Below are 19,624 nucleotides of genomic sequence, written 5' to 3'. Positions count from 1 at the left end.
ACAAAATTCCCACAATAAGTTGGGTGAATTTTGGCCCATTCCTCCTGACAGAGCTGGTGTAACTGAGTCAGGTTTGTAGGCCTCTTTGCTCACACACGCTTTTTCAGTTCTGCCCACAAATTTTCTATAGGATTGAGGTCAGGGCTTTGTGATGGTCACTCCAATACCTTGACTTTGTTGTCCTTAAGCCATTTCGCCACAACTTTGGAAGTATGCTTGGTGTCATTGTCCATTTGGAAGACCCATTTGCAACCAAGCTTTAACTTTAGCTTTAAGACTGATGTCTTGAGATGTTTCTTCAATATATCCACGTAATTTTCCAACCTCATGATGCCATCTATATTGTGAATTGCACCAGTCCCTCCTGCAGCAAAGCACCCCCACAACATGATGCTGCCACCCCCGTGCTTCAGAGTTGGGATGGTGTTCTTCAGCTTGCAAGCCTCCCCCTTTTCCTTCCAAACATAACAATGGTCATTTTGGCCAAACAGTTCTATTTTTGTTTCATCAGACCAGAGGACATTTCTCCAAAAAGTACGCTCTTTGTCCCCGTGTGCAGTTGCAAACCGTAGTATAGCTTTTTTAAAGGCGGTTTTGGAGCAGTGGCTTCTTCACTGCTGAGCGGCCTTTCAGGTTATGTCGATATAGGACCCGTTTTACTGTAGGACTCATTTTACAATTAGCAAATCAGAAGCTTCTAAAGCCGTGACATCATTTTCTGGAATTTTCCAAGCTGTTTAAAGGCACAGTCAACTTAGTGTATGTAAACTTCTGACCCACTGGAATTGTGATACAGTGAATTATAAGTGAAATAATCTGTAAAAATGTTTTGGGGAAAAGTACTTGTGTCATGCACAAAGTAGATGTCCTAACCGACTTATCAAAACTATAGTTTGATAACAAGACATTTGTGGAGTGGTTGAGAAACAAGTTATAATAACTCCAACCTAAGTGTATGTAAACTTCCAACTTCAACTGTATACCCACTAAAATGTCAGAGAAAAACTTAAGGCTTTCTATAGTTCATCAGTCAATCAATGTATCCCATCATGAGTTAAAATGTTTAATATGTAACATGTCCAAATATAGGCAGTTGTACAGGCAACATTAAGCAATTTTATTCTACAGTATTTACATGAAACAAAAGCAACATGAAAAGAAACCAAGTGAGAAGATCCTTATACTTCATCATACCATCTAACATTTGAGAGAGAAAAAAAACAGGTTTCCTATGGCTCATCAGTCAATCAATTTAGCCCATCATATTAAAATGTTTCATATGTAACATGTCCAAATATTGGCAGTTAAACAATTAAGCACTTTTATTTTACTGTATTTACATGACACAAAAGCAATCACGAAAGAAACCAAGTCTGAAGATCCTTGTACTTCATCATACCCTCCCCTTTAGTCGTGTAGGCTACATGGAGTCAGCAAGGGACATTTAGTGTTACATGTTCAATTTGGCCCCACATATTCTCACTGACACCCAAACGCATGAGGTAGAGATCTTACTATGACACCCAAACACCATAACAAACAATATGAACAATGCAATTTGGCAACATTCAACTCATTGCCCACCATAAGGAAAGAGATTCTACAACTGCCCAGAGTCTCTTCAGTTTGACTGCAGTTTTAACAATAGCTTGGCGTGTATGTAAAAAATAAACCTTACATTGCCTGGTTAAATGCCTTAAGTTTACATCTAAAGTGTATAGCATGATGTATTCTAATGCACTCATGCAGATACTTTGTTATAAGTGCAAATTAACCATACCTTAAAATGTATGAATAAAGTGTTTCATTGCATACAACTATGTGCAAATTTCAAAACCAGTGCATATCTGAGCATTGACAACTTTCTATGGGGTTGGAATTGAAGTGTGAAAATAAAATGACATTGCATATGGCTTCATATCAAAATGAGCCTAACATATAAAAAAGGCAACTCATGACCCAAATGAACAGACACTTTTCTCTCTGACACCCTACCACTAAGTTTTGTAAAAGTATATTGCTTGACAAGCCCTTAAAAGTAGTACCCCACAATGATTAGCCAACAACTCTTTATAGCTCTCAAAGTTGGGGGGGGGGGGGGGCAACTGTACAAAATATATGCAGCATGATTATCTACATAACATACTCATAGTGTACAACCTCAATATTCTATTTACATGAATTACAAACACATTGGTCAAGCACTTGTTAGGTAAGGATGCATGTTCTCAGTAGTTGGTCAATACTGAAATAGTGTGATATCCAGGAATGTGGGTTTGTGTTACTATACATTTTGACTTTCAATTAAAATCATAAGGTTAATTTAAAAACAGGACACATCCAAGGTCGCTTGCTTGATGAATGGTCCGATTGCATCTGAGACCAAGGAGTTGCAGAGTCAGACATGTCCTTCTCATCATAATCTGTTCCCATCAGGACATGAATTCCAATTTATGAACAGAAAAATAAATCTAATTGCAATTTTCAATGACTGAATTTAATTCGGATTCATAATCTCTTAAAGTGTAACTGAAACCAACCTTGGGCCATGTTCATTAAGGCATACAATGGAAAATGTTCTGACACAGACAATGAAACCTAAGGTTTCTTATTGGACAGGTTCAGATAGTACAGCCCTGTATCACTTCGTTTCAGAAAGTTTTGTGCCTACTGAACAGGACCCTGGTTACCAGAGCACAGGGTGGTTAGTAACTGTTCTCGTGTCCAGCCAGGATGTATAGGTTGTTGTGTGCTGTAGGGTTGTCTGTAGGTCTGCTCTCCAGCACCACAACCCTGCAATTAAAAAGGTACAATAGGGGTGTATTCAGTGATGTGAAATATTCTCAATGTTGCAGATAGAAATTCAATTAATAGAGCTCACCCCATTACTGTCCCTATTCCATCTGACAGACAATCATGTCTGTTCTACACAAAACATTTCTATCTGAACCTTTTATATTGTTACATCCTCCTGAACAGCACTAAGTCACTTTATGGCCACAGACCGACTTGATGGCACAGACGATCAGATCTCACAATGCTTCGATAAGTGTTAAACATAGCATGAACTGCATGAAAATACAATATATTAATCTTCTGAGATGCGACTGCAAAAAATAAGATCTGGAACGCCACCATAGCTATTACAGGCACTAATCGATGAACTTTTCTTTAAACATTTTTTTTTTTTTTACTTGCATAGTTTTTTAAAATTCATTTGACTGCAGTCAGAAATGAGGGAGATACAGTTGAAATTGGAAGTTCACATACACATTATCCAAATACATTTAAACTCAGTTTTTCACAATTCCTGATATCTAATCCTAGTAAAAATTCCCTGTCTTAGGTCAGTTAGGATCACCACTTTATTTTAGGAATGTGAAATGTCAGAATAATTGTAGAGAGAATGATTTATTTCAGCTTTTATTTCTTTCATCACATTCCCAGTGGGTCAGACGTTTACATACACTCAATTAGTATTTGATAGCGTTGCCTTTAAATGGTCCAATTGACTCAAATTATGTCAATTAGACAGTCGTGAAGAGGGCATGACAAAGCCTATTCCCCCTCAGGTAACTAAAAATATTTGGCATGGGTCCTGAGATCCTCAAAAGGTTCTACAGCTGCAACATCGAGAGCATGGTTGCATCACTGCCTCGTACCGCAATTGCTCTGCCTCTGACCTCAAGGCACTACAGAGGGTAGTGCGTACGGCCCAGTACATCACTGGTGCTAAGCTGCCTGCCATCCAGGACCTCTACACCAGGTGGTGTCAGAGGAAGGCCCTAAAAATGGTCAAAGACCCCAGCCATAGACTGTTCTCTCTACTACCGCATGGCAAGCGGTACCGGAGTGCCAAGTCTAGGACAAAAATGCTTCTCATAAGCTTTTACCCCCAAGCCATAAGACGAACTAAACTGACAGGTAAACAAATGGCTACCCGGACTATTTGCATTGTGAGGCCCCCCCCTCTTTTTACGGTGCTGCTACTCTCTGTTTACCATATATGCATAGTCACTATAACTATACACTCATGTACATACTATCTCAATTGGGCCGAACAACCCCTGTTCCCGCACATTGGCTAACTGGGCTATCTGCATTGTGTCCCACCCACAACCCGCCAACCTCTCTTTTACGCTACTGCTACTCTCTGTTGATCATATATGCATAGTCACTTTAACCATATCTACATGTACATACTACCTCAATCAGCCTGACTAACTGGTGTCTGTATGTAGCCTCGCTACTTTTATAGCCTCACTGTATATAGCCTGTCTTTTTACTTTTTAAAACATTTCTTTGCCTACATATTGTTCAACTAATACATTTTTTGCACTATTGGTTAGAGCCTGTAAAGTAAGCATTTCACTGTAAGGTCTACACCTGTTGTATTCGGCACACGTGACAAATAAACTTTGATTTGATCAGAAGCTTCTAAAGCCATGACAACATTTTCTGGAATTTTCCAAGCTGTTTAAAAGGCACAGTCAACTAAGTGTATGTAAACTTCTGACCCACTGGAATTGTGATCCAGTGAATTATAAGTTAAACAAGTTTAAAATAACACATTTATAACACATTATTTTATTGTCAGACATAAGACTGTAAAACAGCAAATCAGCTCCAAGGGATTTTAATTTTGGAAATCTGTTACAAAGTATTCCCACACATAATAGAGAGATACACAGTAACAGTATGTGATTGTATACAAATGTAAGCAAGGTTTGACATGATTATGTTTTAGTCAAATATTATATCTGTTTGGGCTTCTTGTGGTCAATTTGCAGGTTACAAATTCTTTGTAATTATGTTCCGGCCCCCTGACCATCCGCTCATGAAAAGAAATCGTCTCGAGGCTGAATCTACTGTAGTTGATGATACTTGCTAAACGGATTTAGCCTCAATCTAAAAATGGATTTCTCACCTGTCTGATCCTAGGAGTCGGAATATCCTGGTGTTGTCGGAAATTTCCTGTGTAATCTGGTGGGAATATGGACAAGATCCAATAGTCAAGTCATCGCAGTCACTATCATAGTCATCATATATTTTGAGCCAGCAGCACACCACTCTGCATACCACTGCTGGCTTGCTTCTGAAGCTAAGCAAGTTTGGTCCTGGTCAGTCCCTTGATGGGAGACCAGATGCTGCTGGAAGTGGTGTTGGAGGGCCAGTAGGAGGCACTCTTTCCTATGGTCTAAAAAATATCCCAATGCCCCACTGCAGTGATTGGGGACGCTGCCCTGTGTAGGGTGCTGTCTTTCGGATAGGCCGTTAAACGGGTGTCCTGACTCTCTGAGGTCATTAAAGATCCCATGGCACTTATCGTAAGAGTAGGGGTGTTAACCCCGGTGTCCTGGCTAAATTCCCAATCTGGCCCTCAAACCATCATGGTCACCTAATAATCCCCAGTTTACATTTGGCTCATTCATCCCCCTCCTCTCCCCTGTAACTATTCCCTAGGTCGTTGCTGTAAATGAGAATGTGTTCTCAGTCAACTTACTTGGTAAAATAACGAATAAATTAAAGAAACATTACAACAATAAACAGTTCAACTGTATATTGGTTATATACAGTTATTGCGTCCGCCGGGGCATTGACACAACTTGCCTCATTAGATTTGAAACTCCGTCCTTGCATGCCATGTCTCCAGAAAGCCAGAACACTGTCTTGAAGGCAGACTGTGGAAAAGATTAATGTTTAATATACCGTATGAAAAATTCAATTTTACCAAAATGTCATTTATCATAACATGACTGTGATACTATACTCTCCTCTCCATTCTATAGCTGTTGATACATGTGTGTGTGTGTGTGTGTGTGTGTGTGTGTGTGTGTGTGTGTGTGTGTGTGTGTGTGTGTGTGTGTGTGTGTGTTTTAGCTAATCTCTAGCAAAGGGGTCAAGGGCGATTACCTATCGACTCAATCTGGAAATTAAACGTCAGCTCAGCTGAAAGCTTTCTACTGGACTTCAGCCTCCCCTGCAGATTCACAATCTTAATGGATCCTGAGGGGGAAAATAACATATGGAAGTTAAACAATGATGCTATTACAAGAGACTGAAGACATCCAGGCACAAAATGGCTGCCGTCCATCCAGGCGGGGTGCAACACATTGGTGGCTATTGAGGTGAGTTTCCCCCATGTCATTTAAAGGACAGCTCAGTGATAAAACATTATACACTGTTAATATATTGTCATAGTGTTATTAGCAATGCATACAATTAATGTACAATGCATGTATAATCTATATAGATAATATTACAATACAAATCAGATTTTTGGATAGTCAAGACATGCTGCTAGACTCACGATCCAGGCAGACAAGAATGGTGTCTCTTTCAGTTGAGTCACATGGATAACACAGGTCTGTGGAGTGTCTAGGAGGAGATTAAACATAAAAACCTCAACTAACCATTTCATCTGTTGCTTTATTAACGTCAAACATTTTACATTATGAATGTGCACAACGATATAGGACTATATTTTCTCTATAATTGTTAACTTTTGAAAAGTTAACCATTTCCAGTAAGGTCAATGTGTAGAATGTGAACGTCAGTCTCCAGTGTGTGCTACGATAAAAAAGAAAAATAATAATGGGGATTAAAAAAAAGATGATATTTAATGTTTATTTAATTTTAATGATGTTCCATATTAAAGGAGCACTAAAATCTAGAGTTGTGTCAAGTCTATGTCAATGAGGAGTCAAGGTCAGTCTTTGAATGAGACCTTACCGGACTCTTTGAGCCAGGGGCAAACGGTGTTGGGGTCCAGCGTCTCAAAGCGTACCACCTGGTTGAGCTCCGTGCCCTTGCTGACGCCCATACAGATGAGGGGGTACTGGTGCTCGGGCACCACAAGCATCTCAAAAACCTCCATCGGACAGGGCAGGGGAAAGTCAATGTTCTTAGGAGGAGAGGGTTAGCGTTAGCATTAGGCTTGTCAATGTTAGGAAGACAGGGTTAGCATTATCATTATGCTACATGGTCTAGACTCTAGCATGTTATCATGCTAATCTCAAAATCATTATTCTTGGGATGAGGAGAGTTAGCATTAGGCATGTAGACGGGGTTGGCTTACAATCAAAGTATTATTGACAACATGTACGATATATATAGAACAAAACATAAATAAAAGGGTAAGCATTAGCATTAGCTCGTCGGTTACAAAGCAAGGGTAGCTTAGTCTATGTTGGTGGGTTAGCATGCTTATCTCAAACACAAACACTTCCAGTGCCAGCGGGCAAGGGGAAGTCAGTGTTTTTAGGAAGAGGGAAGTGTGTTTCCATTAGCATGTAGGCTACAAAGTAAAGGGATGTCTCTTAGCATATCTCAAACACCTCCATTTGACAGGGCAGTTAGGGGAAAGTTGTGGATTGTTATTAGTCAATTCTTCCCCGGAAGCTCTTAGCATAGCTAGTGTCAATGCTTTTTTGTTTTTGGTTGAAACCTCAATGGCCAAACTCTTATATGGCTATGACATGGGTTGTCAGCACTCCTCAAAGGTTTGGGGAGAGTGAGCCTGGCAAACTGATGGAGATGGCTAAAAAATGCAGACATAAAAATTCTTACCTTGATGAGCATGAACTTCTGCATGGGCTCCACCCATTCCAACATGACCACACTGGATTGGAAGGCTCCACACAAGTACTTGTGGCCCGTGTAAGGATTTCTCACTAAGGGGGAATAGTTGGTAGTCAGCAGGGGTTGTCAATCATACTAAGCTGGGACCACAATAATGTATTTCAAAGACCTTTCTACTATTGGTACCCAGTTGAAGAGGTTGTTGTCCTAATTGGTTATAAGGGGAATGGAGAACTATTGTGTTTATTACATGTAGTGAAGTGATGCATCTACTCTCAATCTTGTAGCAAGATTATGCAGCAACTTGTTGGAAAGTAGTGGGTCTGACGTAGACAGAGATGAAAACCGAGGGGGGAGAGCGAGAAAGAAAAATAATGTCCATGACTACTCACCCACACAGCACTTCTGACATCCCTTGGTGTCGGGAATCTTGTTGGAGATGGAAAATTTCCTAAAAACCACAATAACAAAGTCTCAAAAGTAGGACTCTACCCACAGAAACCTCCTACACACAGAGGCATCGCCATCTTCTTACCTTGGAATGATTTTGTCTGGGAGCCGGTGGGTGGGGATGGCCATTGGCAGCTTCTGCATCTGTCGAGCGTGCTCATACAGACCCGCCAGATTGTGACAGTAGAGCTACGAGGCTTTTCCTGCCAAAAAACACAACGAACACACCTTTTGAATGCTTTGAAGGCAATTATAATATCTTTAATTTTCATGCAAAACGTGCATCATCTAACTGCTTGTATATCTGGAGCAAGTATCGACACATAGAATTTACATTTACAAGTGCATATTTCATGATAAAATTAGACTAATGCTCTTGATGACAGATTGTTGCTTATGATTTATGTTTTTAATGTCTGTCACAGTCATTGTGTGTGGCCAAAGGTAAATTTAAATGATGTGTCTGGAGAATCTATTCTATTCTGGAAACTACAAACAAATAACGTAAAACTTTGTGTGCCTACAGTTATTTGTTGAGATATATTAGCAATGTGTGGGAATACAGGTTTCTATGATGAATCCTTACCAGATATGGATGGAGAGCAGACTATTACTCATGACATAAAGCCACGTACACCTCCGGGGAAAGAGCTAGGAAAAAAAAAAATGTATCTGTTTTTAATAGTTCTGTAGGTGGTCAAATGAAATCATAGTCCGTGTCTCATTGACCAGTTCTGGATAAAACCTCAAATCGTTGTGGATCAGACCTCAAATCCGTATGGATAAAACCTTGTGGATCAAACCTCAAATCCTTGTGGATAAAACCTTGTGGATCAAACCTCAAATCCTTGTGGATAAAACCTTGTGGCTCAAACCTCAAATCGTTGTGGATCAGACCTCAAATCCGTATGGATAAAACCTTGTGGATCAAACCTCAAATCCTTGTGGATAAAACCTTGTGGATCAAACCTCAAATCCTTGTGGATAAAACCTTGTGGCTCAAACCTCAAATCCTTGTGGATCAGACCTCAAATCCGTATGGATAAAACCTTGTGGATCAAACCTCAAATCCTTGTGGATAAAACCTTGTGGATCAAACCTCAAATCCTTGTGGATAAAACCTTGTGGCTCAAACCTCAAATCCTTGTGGATCAGACCTCAAATCCGTATGGATAAAACCTTGTGGATCAAACCTCAAATCCTTGTGGATAAAACCTTGTGGATCAAACCTCAAATCCTTGTGGATCAAACCTCAAATCCTTGTGGATAAAACCTTGTGGATCAAACCTCAAATCCTTGTGGATCAGACCTCAAATCCGTATGGATAAAACCTTGTGGATCAAACCTCAAATCCTTGTGGATAAAACCTTGTGGATCAAACCTCAAATCCTTTACTTACGTCACAAAGAAGCAAGCATTCAAATTGAACTATAATTTGTAATTTGATGTGACAGAGAATATTTCAATCTTCACATAAATACATAGATTATGTTTAATACATTACACTGTAAAAACATTGGAAGCAGATAGAACAATTGAAATTTACTGACAAAAAGATCATTCAAATTAAATAATGAGACACTGACCTGTTCCATGGAGGAGTCATGCAGTTCGTTGAGATTTAGAGTGTAAATACCCTCTTCGGCACCGAATAGCAGGTATTGGTCTAAAACAGAGAATTAAACAATCATTAAGTATCATAACAGAGAGAGACCGGTAAACTTGGACAATACACACATTGCTTAGGACTCTGCCTAAGAAGGAAACTAATAGTAGCACATGCAAAAACAGAAAACAGAATGTAGATGTTTAGTTATAGTTGATCAATGTAGAGCACCTGGAAAAAACCTTTATAAATTCAGTCCAATATAATAAATAGATTTTAAAACAAAGTTATGGCAGGATCTCTAGCTCGAGGGTTGCGGTAATTACAAATGTGTTATGAACTCAACACTACTACTTTTAGGTTGCTAATGAATTAATTACAATTCACAAAGTTATGGCAGGATCTCTAGCTCGAGGGTTGCGGTAATTACAAATGTGTTATGAACTCAACACTACTACTTTTAGGTTGCTAATGAATTAATTACAATTCACATAAATTATTTAGATAATGAATGTGTAATCAACACATTTGTGCTTTTGTTTCTGTATCTTAGTGCTCATTTGCTTTTTCCTAGTACAGAGTTATAGTTTTCTACTTGACAATGCGTGTGTGTAAGAGCAGGTAAGGGGTGTTAAGACTTATGTGGACTTTTGGCGTGGGGGGAAGGCCATTACTGATTGGTTTCTGAGGAAACAGGAAATTACATCATCATACCAAGGTCAGTGTAGAATAATTAACAATCATAGTTCAAATATACTGCATATTATACTGTAATATTATTAAATATGAAAATAATATGTGGATCTTATAGAGTTCTTTTGAGCTGTGCGTTAACAATGGCATCACTCTGTCTATCAGTGCTGTAATATCTTGGGAAAAACACGGTAGCACTTTAAGTGAACTATAAGTGATCTTTAAATCATGAGTCGTTGCTTATTAACGAGTAACTAATGAGGTAAACATATAACAAATGCTCTTTGTTCAGAGCTCTGGGTGCAAAAAAAAATCCACTTCTAAGAAGAATGAGAAGATTTATGTTTAGTCATAATGCAAAACCGCATAATTATCTATTTTGCAATGACAATTTAAGTCTTATCATAGCTGTTAGGACATATTAATGAATTAATCACCATTTACATTAATTATTCACCAAATAAATTACTTTCAGGTAACACATAGTAAAGTTAGTATGTAAAAATGTGAAAAGGTCAGAAACATTTTAAATAACACTTTCTATGAACCAGCGCTGTGCAATGCATTATGAATAGATTATGCAATAACGCATGATGTACATAATGAACACCTCATTATAGATATTAATTAATTAATGACAGCCATGACCGGTTATCAATATAATGCACTTTACTACCTATATGTTTAACACATAATGCTTACAGGAAGTCTTATAATGCACTATGGATTTGACAGAATCCACTTCAAGTGCATTATATACAGAAAATTCACCAAAAGTGTCGCCACCAATTTTTACGCACAGCTTCTGACCAAGGCTAAATGACTATGATGTTACCGGAATCTCTTTCCTGTCCTTCCTCGTGGTGACACAAGGTGGCATAGTAGACTGCTTCTCGGCAACACCAGCATCCCCGCTCACTTCTGATGGGCTGAACCCATTGCCTGTTAGGAGGGAACTTAATTATTGATTCATTTTGAAATATTACATTATTTAAATGATTCCCCAATAGCCACAATCTGAATGGTGCTGTGGAAAGTGGAAAGTGAAAAGGAAGCAAGAGAGTATGTGGCTCTGTGGGAACTGAGCAATTACAACAATTGTGCTGAAACAAGACACTGATAAGATCACCACAGTGACTAAACTAAAATTTGTCTCAATAGTCTAAAGTGGCATCCACTCCTCGTCTCTTGTCCTTCACCTTGACATATCTGAAAACAACAGGACAGGAGAATGCAATAGGATGGAATAGCCCTGGTACTAGTCCAGTTCTTTCATGTCAAATGCAGATGAAGGAAAGCTGATGATGGGAGGAAAACTATTGAGATGCACACGTGAGGGACAGTCAGCTTCGTTTGAAAGTTGGCCCCTGCCACCAGACTGCTCGAAGTGGACAGGATGTGGAAACTGGGGAAGTTTGTGTGAGTGTATTGGAGGGTGACTCATGTGGCAGAGAGGGTGTGTGACATTATCGCATGCCAACACCAGACACACCACTGCTCCTAATTAAACTGACAGGCTATAAATACTAGCTGGCAACCACAGAGTCCACTTTGGAAAAGCTGACTGGCTAAGACAGGGAGGAGGTGGGGCGGAGCCTCTTGAGGATGTTGGCAGGGTTGGAAGGAGAGATCCCTGAAAACAGTGGTAGCTTTTATCTCAGCATCATCACACTTATTGTCTAAGTGGTCCAGGTTTGGTATTGTGGTTGGTATTGTGATGAATTGAAGTGACTGGCTGATTCATTCATTCGACTCACTCCCCCACCGACCCATTCATTCATTCATTCATTCAAAGGGACCACAGCTTTGGTCCTCCAATTAAGTGCAGGGGAGATAAGAAAACCCACATTAATGCATTTATGACAGAATTGTCTACATCTCCCAGAATGCACCCATTCAGTTTGTGAGCATGCCTTTAAACCATGTTACCTACCTAAGCTAAGCTGCTTGTGCGGGGGGAGTCTGGGGAGCGGCGGCCTGGGCGGCACATGGGTGGCAGAGCGGGCGGGGCTCTCAGTGGCTGGACAACGCTTGATGGTCCCCCCGTGGTCATCATGGTCACCAGGGGAGCCATGGTGAGCAGGGGAGCCATGGTGTGCAGGGGAGTTGGCAACATCCTGTGGAATGGGAATGGGCTAAGAGCAAAATACAAAACAAAAGAGATAGGATATCAGGGTTCTGGTAAATTCCCATTTAATGAAGTCAACTGAATTGAAACAAATTACATTTGTAAAATAAAATCATACGTTTAAATTGATTTGACGCTACAGGATCGTCATCAAAGCACACACGTCAACATGTAAACATCATCATTAGATGTAAAGTCACACCAAGAAATATCTCAAATATTATGCTCTATTGCACACAATAGGGCTATAGGAAATATAAACAAATGTTGTGCTATGTTCAATTTAAAAAGTGGTGCCACAAAAGGATTCCTGTGTGTGTACACTGCGGTAAATAGATCATCTTGCAGGTTTATATGTGAGAAAACACTACGCTCTCAGTCTCAAAATATGGACAATGAGTAATTTGAAGAATACATACCTTGACGTTGGGAGGAGGTGGTGGAGGCTCTTTGGGCCGCATTGTGGAGCCCTTGGCACTAAGAGAGAGATAGGGCATAACTATTAGAACAACATATTGTACTAATAGTTATACCTTTATTTGTGTATCACATACAGTGTACAAAACATTAAGAAGACCTTCCTAATATTGAGTTGCACCCCCCTTCCCGTTGCCCTCAGAACAGCCTCAATTCGTCAGGGCATGGACTCTACAAGGCAACAAAACCATTCCACAAAGATGCTGGCACATGTTGACTCCAATGCATCCCACAGGAGTCAAGTTGGTTAGATGTCCTTTGGGTGGTGGACCATTCTTGATACACACGGGAAACTGTTGTATCAAACCAGTGGGCCTGTCACCTGCTACAATACCCTGTTCAAAGGCACTTAAATATTTTTGTCTTGTCCATTCACCCTCTGAATGGTACACATACACAATACATGTCTCAAGGCTTCAAAATCTTTTTTAACCTGCCTCCCCCCCTTCATCTACACGGATTGAAGTTTATTTAACAAGTTACATCAATAAGGGATCATAGCTTTCACCTGGATTCAGTCTGTCATGGAAAGAGCAGGTGTTCATACACTCAGTGTATATCCTGGGTCACGTTCATTAGGCACTATTTGGCATTATAAGGCATCAAATGGAAGAAAACATAGTAAATAAAAAGACGGACTACCTGGACTTGTCCAATAAGAAACGCTTAATGAACATGAACCTGGCCCCTGGTAGAGTAGCCAGTTCCTATAATTTGCATAACAAAAAATGTATAGATACAAATTATAGATGAAATGTTAAGAGGACAGTTAAGTTGAAAGGAGAAAGAGGTTGAAGACAGTAGGACTTACTGTTGCATTTCATCATCATGGTCACACCACCATCATTATCACCACAATCATCATCATCATCTAAATGAGTCTCGTATCCCCTAAGCGAGAAGAGGGATGTACATTTGAATTCAATACAACTTTATTAATGCCTTTATAGTTACGCCTCTGGGATTAATACAATACAATTATTTGTAGTGATATTGAACTAAAGAGGTACAGTGGTAGAGGCATTTCTCAATCGTGGCTCAGAATCAGCTGAGGACTCCCTTCTAAGGGCTTATGAGAGATGAGGAAAGATCCACCCCATAACAACAATCCTTTTGAACAGAATTTCAGCATTGGGGATGCATACGCTTCTCCTGTCCAATGTAGAAAAATTGTTAGTAGGCACCTTGTGTCCAAAACATTTCAACAGTGAAATGTGATAATATGCACCATTATTCATTTCAACCAATCGGAAGAGTTTGTGCATATAATGTGTTTGTTTTTGGACTTCGGTGAGGTTTTTTTCGGGGACACATTTTTTTTTCTTGAGGCAAACTGAAGTTGGTAGCCGAAGTCTACGTCCCTTCATCAGTGATTGTTCAACAGTAGGGGTTCCTCAGTAAAGTCTGTTGTCATTCTACGATTGTATTGTGTATTGCACAACTAAGATCTCCTCGGCAAAATGAATGATATTTCTTGCGTTATTTTGGATTCATTCGGACTACTTTGAGGAAGCGTATACTGACTATGGCGTCTCAAAATGAACAAACTGTACTATTTCCGCGTTCATCTTGTTTTTCAAGCAGAGGTCTTTTGAGGGAGTATGCGAGCACTCGTGCTGTTGGCCTAGGCGACTGAAGCATGCTGACGTCTTTAGTAGTGAACCGGCCAACATTTGAGTGCCATTTCATCAATAAAGATAAAAGTATTCTCTACTAAAGACGGCACCCGAAACAGTCAACGCCTTATTTTGAACAGAGTCTAGCTATCCAGTTGTGTTGTCTTACCAAACGTCACGTGTGGCAAGACAACGAACATTGGAGTTGGCTATATACAGCATAAACTGATCTAGCACCTGCTCGTCACTTGTGTATTGGAAATCAGTGTGCATGTATCTTTCCTGCATGAGGTGTATTTTCTTTTTTACCCTAACGCTGAGAATTAATGGATGCTAGCAGCACACCACGCTAGCCGCAACGAGACAAAGATTACAATAAACAATAGCGGACATCCCGCCGGCTTTCAGTCCCTCTGCGCTATAACTGGGCATACTGCTTTAATGCCTCAGCAAGGGTGAGAAATCACCCCGGTCTCCGCGGACGTGGTTCTAAAGCAAGTTAGCCGTCTATTTCACTCGGACAAGCACAGAGGCAGGAGGTTAGGTCACATAAAATATTGAGTAGTACAAGAGAGAGGTGGGGGGAGGAAGAGCGAAAAGTAAGGGGAGGAGAAAGCGAGGCTGAAGATGAGAAAAATATGAGGGGAAAGGGATGAGAATAAAATAGTCCAGAAAGAGAAGACAGATAAGATTAACTTTTATTTATCCAGGGAAGTGTAATGAAGTGCTATTTCCTATGCAAATCGTTTCTCATATATCTATTCATCAACAGAAGTCACATTTATTTTTCCAATTGAGCCCTGTCCTATATAGAGAGATAGAAATGAGAAGACAGGATAGGAAAGAAAGAGAGACAGAAAGAAGGGGGAGTAAAAACGAGAAAAATGGGGAAGGAAAGACATAGCTGGGCCTACCTCTGGTTTAGCTCCTCCTCCACCGATTTCAGAAGACTCCTGTTGCGAGAAAATGACAGGAGATAATTAGAGATAAAACAGAAAATGAGATGCTGTTTACATTTGAACACAAGGGGTACTTGGCAGGGGGTGGTTGGGGATGAGGGAGACGATTTACAAATACACGGTTTTACAAAAAAGGCTTATTGACTGTAAAGATGGCGCTAGACTAATGTTGATCGTTCAAAGGTAGAATTTGTGTCCGTTCTTTGGAAGATGCTGTGAAAGTACCCAACCACCTCCGCTTTCTTGTCTAAAAATATTAGTGGAGCCATGTTCCTTTTTGTAAAATAACTTAGCTGCCTGTTTCTCCAATCTCGATTCTCCGTGTTTTGGTTGTAAATTATTTAGTGCATACCGGGGTCGTGCGCTGAGGGCAGTTCCAACAAACAAATTGCAGAGTGATTGTGTCGGAGAAAAAAAAGGCTATTTATGTTTTATGAATTAGCACTCTGCAAAACCTCTCGATAGGTAGGAAGAATGTTGGCTGAACATTAAAAAACAAACACAGACAAATATCAAAGCTGAAAGGGGTTCCTGCTAGTGAACAAAAACCTCTCAAACACACTATGCTCAGCAGTAAGCTACTCAATTTACCATTGGTGGTTCCAATGGCTCAATTAAGTCATGATGCTTGCAATACAATAGTTTGTGGGTTTGATTCCTGCATGGGCCACATACAGTTAACCTATACCCAGTGTACTGTAAGTTGCTTTGACAGGGTCTGCTAAAATGTATGCATCAAAATGATATCATATTAGTAGTACTGTATAAGAGTGAATGCTACATTGCGTTGTGTAGAAAGTGCTAGCTGCAAAGGTTGTGGCTACACTAAATTACCATAGATTTTTTTTTGGAGGGACCATTTAAACACAATACAACCACACACGTGGATATAGTGCAATGGCATTAAAATCATGGAGGATGAGTTTAAAAATGTATTTTCATTGGGGTCCTCTTGAAAATACTTTAAAACCAAAATATACAACATGAAAACAAAATACATCATCAATAGGGAAGAAAGAGCAAACGGAATAAAATAGATGACCAAGTGACGTTCATTGATACAATTATACTTTCTTTTAGCCTGTCGCTTTAAAACATTTAGCTCATAAACCATTTCTTAAAGGGATAGTTCACCAAATTACAAAATGACACAATGGTTTCCTTACCCTGTAAGCAGTCTATGGACAAGGTATGACAGCAATGCATGATATGGTTTTGTGGGACAAATCCTAATCAAGTCATGGGACCGATATTAGCATTTTTATTAGCTTAACAAAGTCACTTATAGATGTTTTGAATATGATGTGCGAAAAATGCTAATATCGGTCCCATAACTGGAATGGGATTTGTGCCACAAATCAAATCAAATTTATTTATATAGCCCTTCGTACATCAGCTGATATCTCAAAGTGCTGTACAGAAACCCAGCCTAAAACCCCAAACAGCAAGCAATGCAGGTGTAGAAGCACGGTGGCTAGGAAAAACTCCCTAGAAAGGCCAATACCTAGGAAGAAACCTAGAGAGGAACCAGGCTATGTGGGGTGGCCAGTCCTCTTCTGGCTGTGCCGGGTGGAGATTATAACAGAACATGGCCAAGATGTTCAAATGTTCATAAATGACCAGCATGGTCGAATAATAATAAGGCAGAACAGTTGAAACTAGAGCAGCAGCACAGTCAGGTGGAAGTTGAAACTGGAGCAGCAGCATGGCCAGGTGGACTGGGGACAGCAAGGAGTCATCATGTCAGGTAGTCCTGGGGCATGGTCCTAGGGCTCAGGTCCTCCGAGAGAGAGAAAGAAAGAGAGAAGGAGAGAATTAGAGAACGCACACTTAGATTCACACAGGACACCGAATAGGACAGGAGAAGTACTCCAGATATAACAAACTGACCCCAGCCCCCCGACACAAACTACTGCAGCATAAATACTGGAGGCTGAGAAAGGAGGGGTCAGGAGACACTGTGGCCCCATCCGAGGACACCCCCGGACAGGGCCAAACAGGAAGGATATAACCCCACCCACTTTGCCAAAGCACAGCCCCCACACCACTAGAGGGATATCTTCTAGTGCACTTGGAACAGTCCCAGGGAAACTAAACCAAAGCATAGATTGTTGTCATAAACCAATATGTTATTTGGTCATTTGGGTGAACTATCCCTTTAAGGTTTATCATAAAACTCCCTTGCGTAGGGATGGATTTTATATGGTTTGGTACACCATTCCATTCCTCTGCACCAGTGTTAAGAAAATAGCTTTTTCCAGCCATGCTCCTATCGTGCAGCGGTCTGATATTGGTAACACTGGCTCTGGTGTGATGGCTACGAGAGTCTCTAATTCAATTAAAATAACCAGACAGGTAACTGGGGGCAAGGTCATGTATAACTTTTTAAATTAACAGTTTGATCTGCACCACCCGGAGATCAACTGGAAGTCAGTTCAGTTCCCTGAATTTATTAGGACAAATGTGCATTCTAGGGCTGAGCTTGAGTATAATTCTCATCAGTTGGTTTTGGGCCATTTGAAGTTTGTCTTTCAGATTTGTTTTATGCCACTGGACCATGAGATACAATCATAGTCATAGTGGCACTGGATCAGAGATGTTGCCAGGGTCTGCATAGTAGGCTACTGTTTAAGAGAGGATGCTAGTATGTTGCTTTGTGTGGAGAGCGCTAGCTACACAAGTTGTGGCTAAGCTAAATGACCATAATCATTATTACTAGTACTGTATAAGAGCAGAGGGAGCATGCCACATTGCTAGGCTATGTGTGGAAAGCGCAAGCTTCACATGTTATGGCTAAGTCAATTACCAACAAATATACTGTATACTAGTACTGTAGAAAGGATTCTACATTGCTATGTGTGGAAAGCGCGAGCGACACAGGTAGCGCCGAAGCTAAATTACCATATTATATTATTACTAGTCCTGTATAAGACAGGATGTTATGTTGTTAGTGTGGAAGGCGCTAGCTTAACAGGTTGTGGCTAAGCTAAATAACCAAATGATCATATTATTACTAATAATGTATATAAGGGTACTGCATTGCTTTGTGTGAAAAGCTCAAACTTCACAGATTGTGACAAGGCCCATCGGTTAGTGTAACTGGGAGCGACACCTCTCGCCTGTCTCACTCGTGTGTCATTCCACCTGTCTCGACGCCCACCGGCCTTGTCAAATCTCCATCTTCCCCTATTATCCCTCTCTCCTTCATTCATGGCTGTCTCTACAAATAAACAATAAAATATGAACGGAGAGTGGAAAAGTTTTGAAAAAGAGTCTACACATATTCAAGATGCCCATTAAGATTCAGTGCAATGCAACCAGAGTTCAAATACTATTTGAAATCATTTCAAATACTTTATTTGGGCTTGATTTGCCTTGCCTAGGGGCAAAGGTACACTCCAGATAAGGTGAAGAAAACACAAAGTATTTGAAAAATGTAAAATAGTATAATCGAATCCAGGTCTGAATGCAACTTGCCTAGTCACCATATCCTTACACATGCAGTGCTGTAAAAAAAAAGTTGTCTTGCAGCATGAAATTCTCCTGTAGAATTCTCTGTGTTAGGTTGGAGTCATTGGAGCTAAAGGTGGTACAACCGGTTATTGAGAGTGTAAGGGGGCAATTATTTTTCACATGGGGTCATCGGGTGTTGCATAACTTTGTTTATGACATAAGTAGTGCACTATAGGGAATAGGGTGCCATTTGGGGGGGACACACACAAGGTGTCAGCCGTGCACCCAATGTACACAGAATCTCAGAGGGTGAATTTAAGAAACGGTTTAGCTACCATCTTTAGTATCTACGTTATGACAGTGAATAATGGCAATATATATGTACAACTACAACATATATGTACAACTAAATATATGCGCAAGATGTGTGCATAATTGTATCTTTAGATTAGATAAAAGCATCAGCTAAATTCCATATTACAATATGATAATTCCAAAACGCCATCTTAGGGCACATTTCTGCTGTATGGCCTAATGGGAAACACTTAATAAATCCTTTAAAAAGGGATGTTATCACAACACATACATGCAGAGGTTGTGGGGAGGATGTGAGGAGGTTGTGGGGAGGATGTGAGGAGGATGTGTGGCTAAGCAGAGGCCT

At 40.1% G+C, this 19,624-nt stretch overlaps 1 long non-coding RNA gene and 1 pseudogene across 2 annotated transcripts in view; both read right to left on the bottom strand.

Moving 5' to 3' along the window:
* Window positions 1-1,049: 1,049 nt before the first annotated feature.
* The window catches only part of LOC109875515 (mitogen-activated protein kinase kinase kinase kinase 3-like), a 90,927-nt pseudogene continuing 72,352 nt past the window's right edge, over window positions 1,050-19,624 (bottom strand).
* The window catches only part of LOC109875522 (uncharacterized), a 7,472-nt gene continuing 254 nt past the window's right edge, over window positions 12,407-19,624 (bottom strand). The window contains exons 1-4 of one of the 2 annotated variants that reach the window (XR_004204429.1): window positions 15,466-19,624; window positions 13,444-13,826; window positions 12,878-12,935; window positions 12,407-12,465 (exon numbers count right to left, since the gene is read on the bottom strand). The exon at window positions 15,466-19,624 is cut by the window's right edge and continues 254 nt beyond it. This is a non-coding gene — a long non-coding RNA (uncharacterized LOC109875522). The other variant, XR_004204428.1, reaches the window with a different exon arrangement.

Source organism: Oncorhynchus kisutch, linkage group LG20, assembly GCF_002021735.2.
Source record: "Oncorhynchus kisutch isolate 150728-3 linkage group LG20, Okis_V2, whole genome shotgun sequence".
Lineage (NCBI taxonomy): Eukaryota > Metazoa > Chordata > Actinopteri > Salmoniformes > Salmonidae > Oncorhynchus > Oncorhynchus kisutch.
The sequence above is the reverse complement of the archived record's forward strand: the minus strand, read 5'-3'. Positions and strand labels throughout refer to the sequence as shown.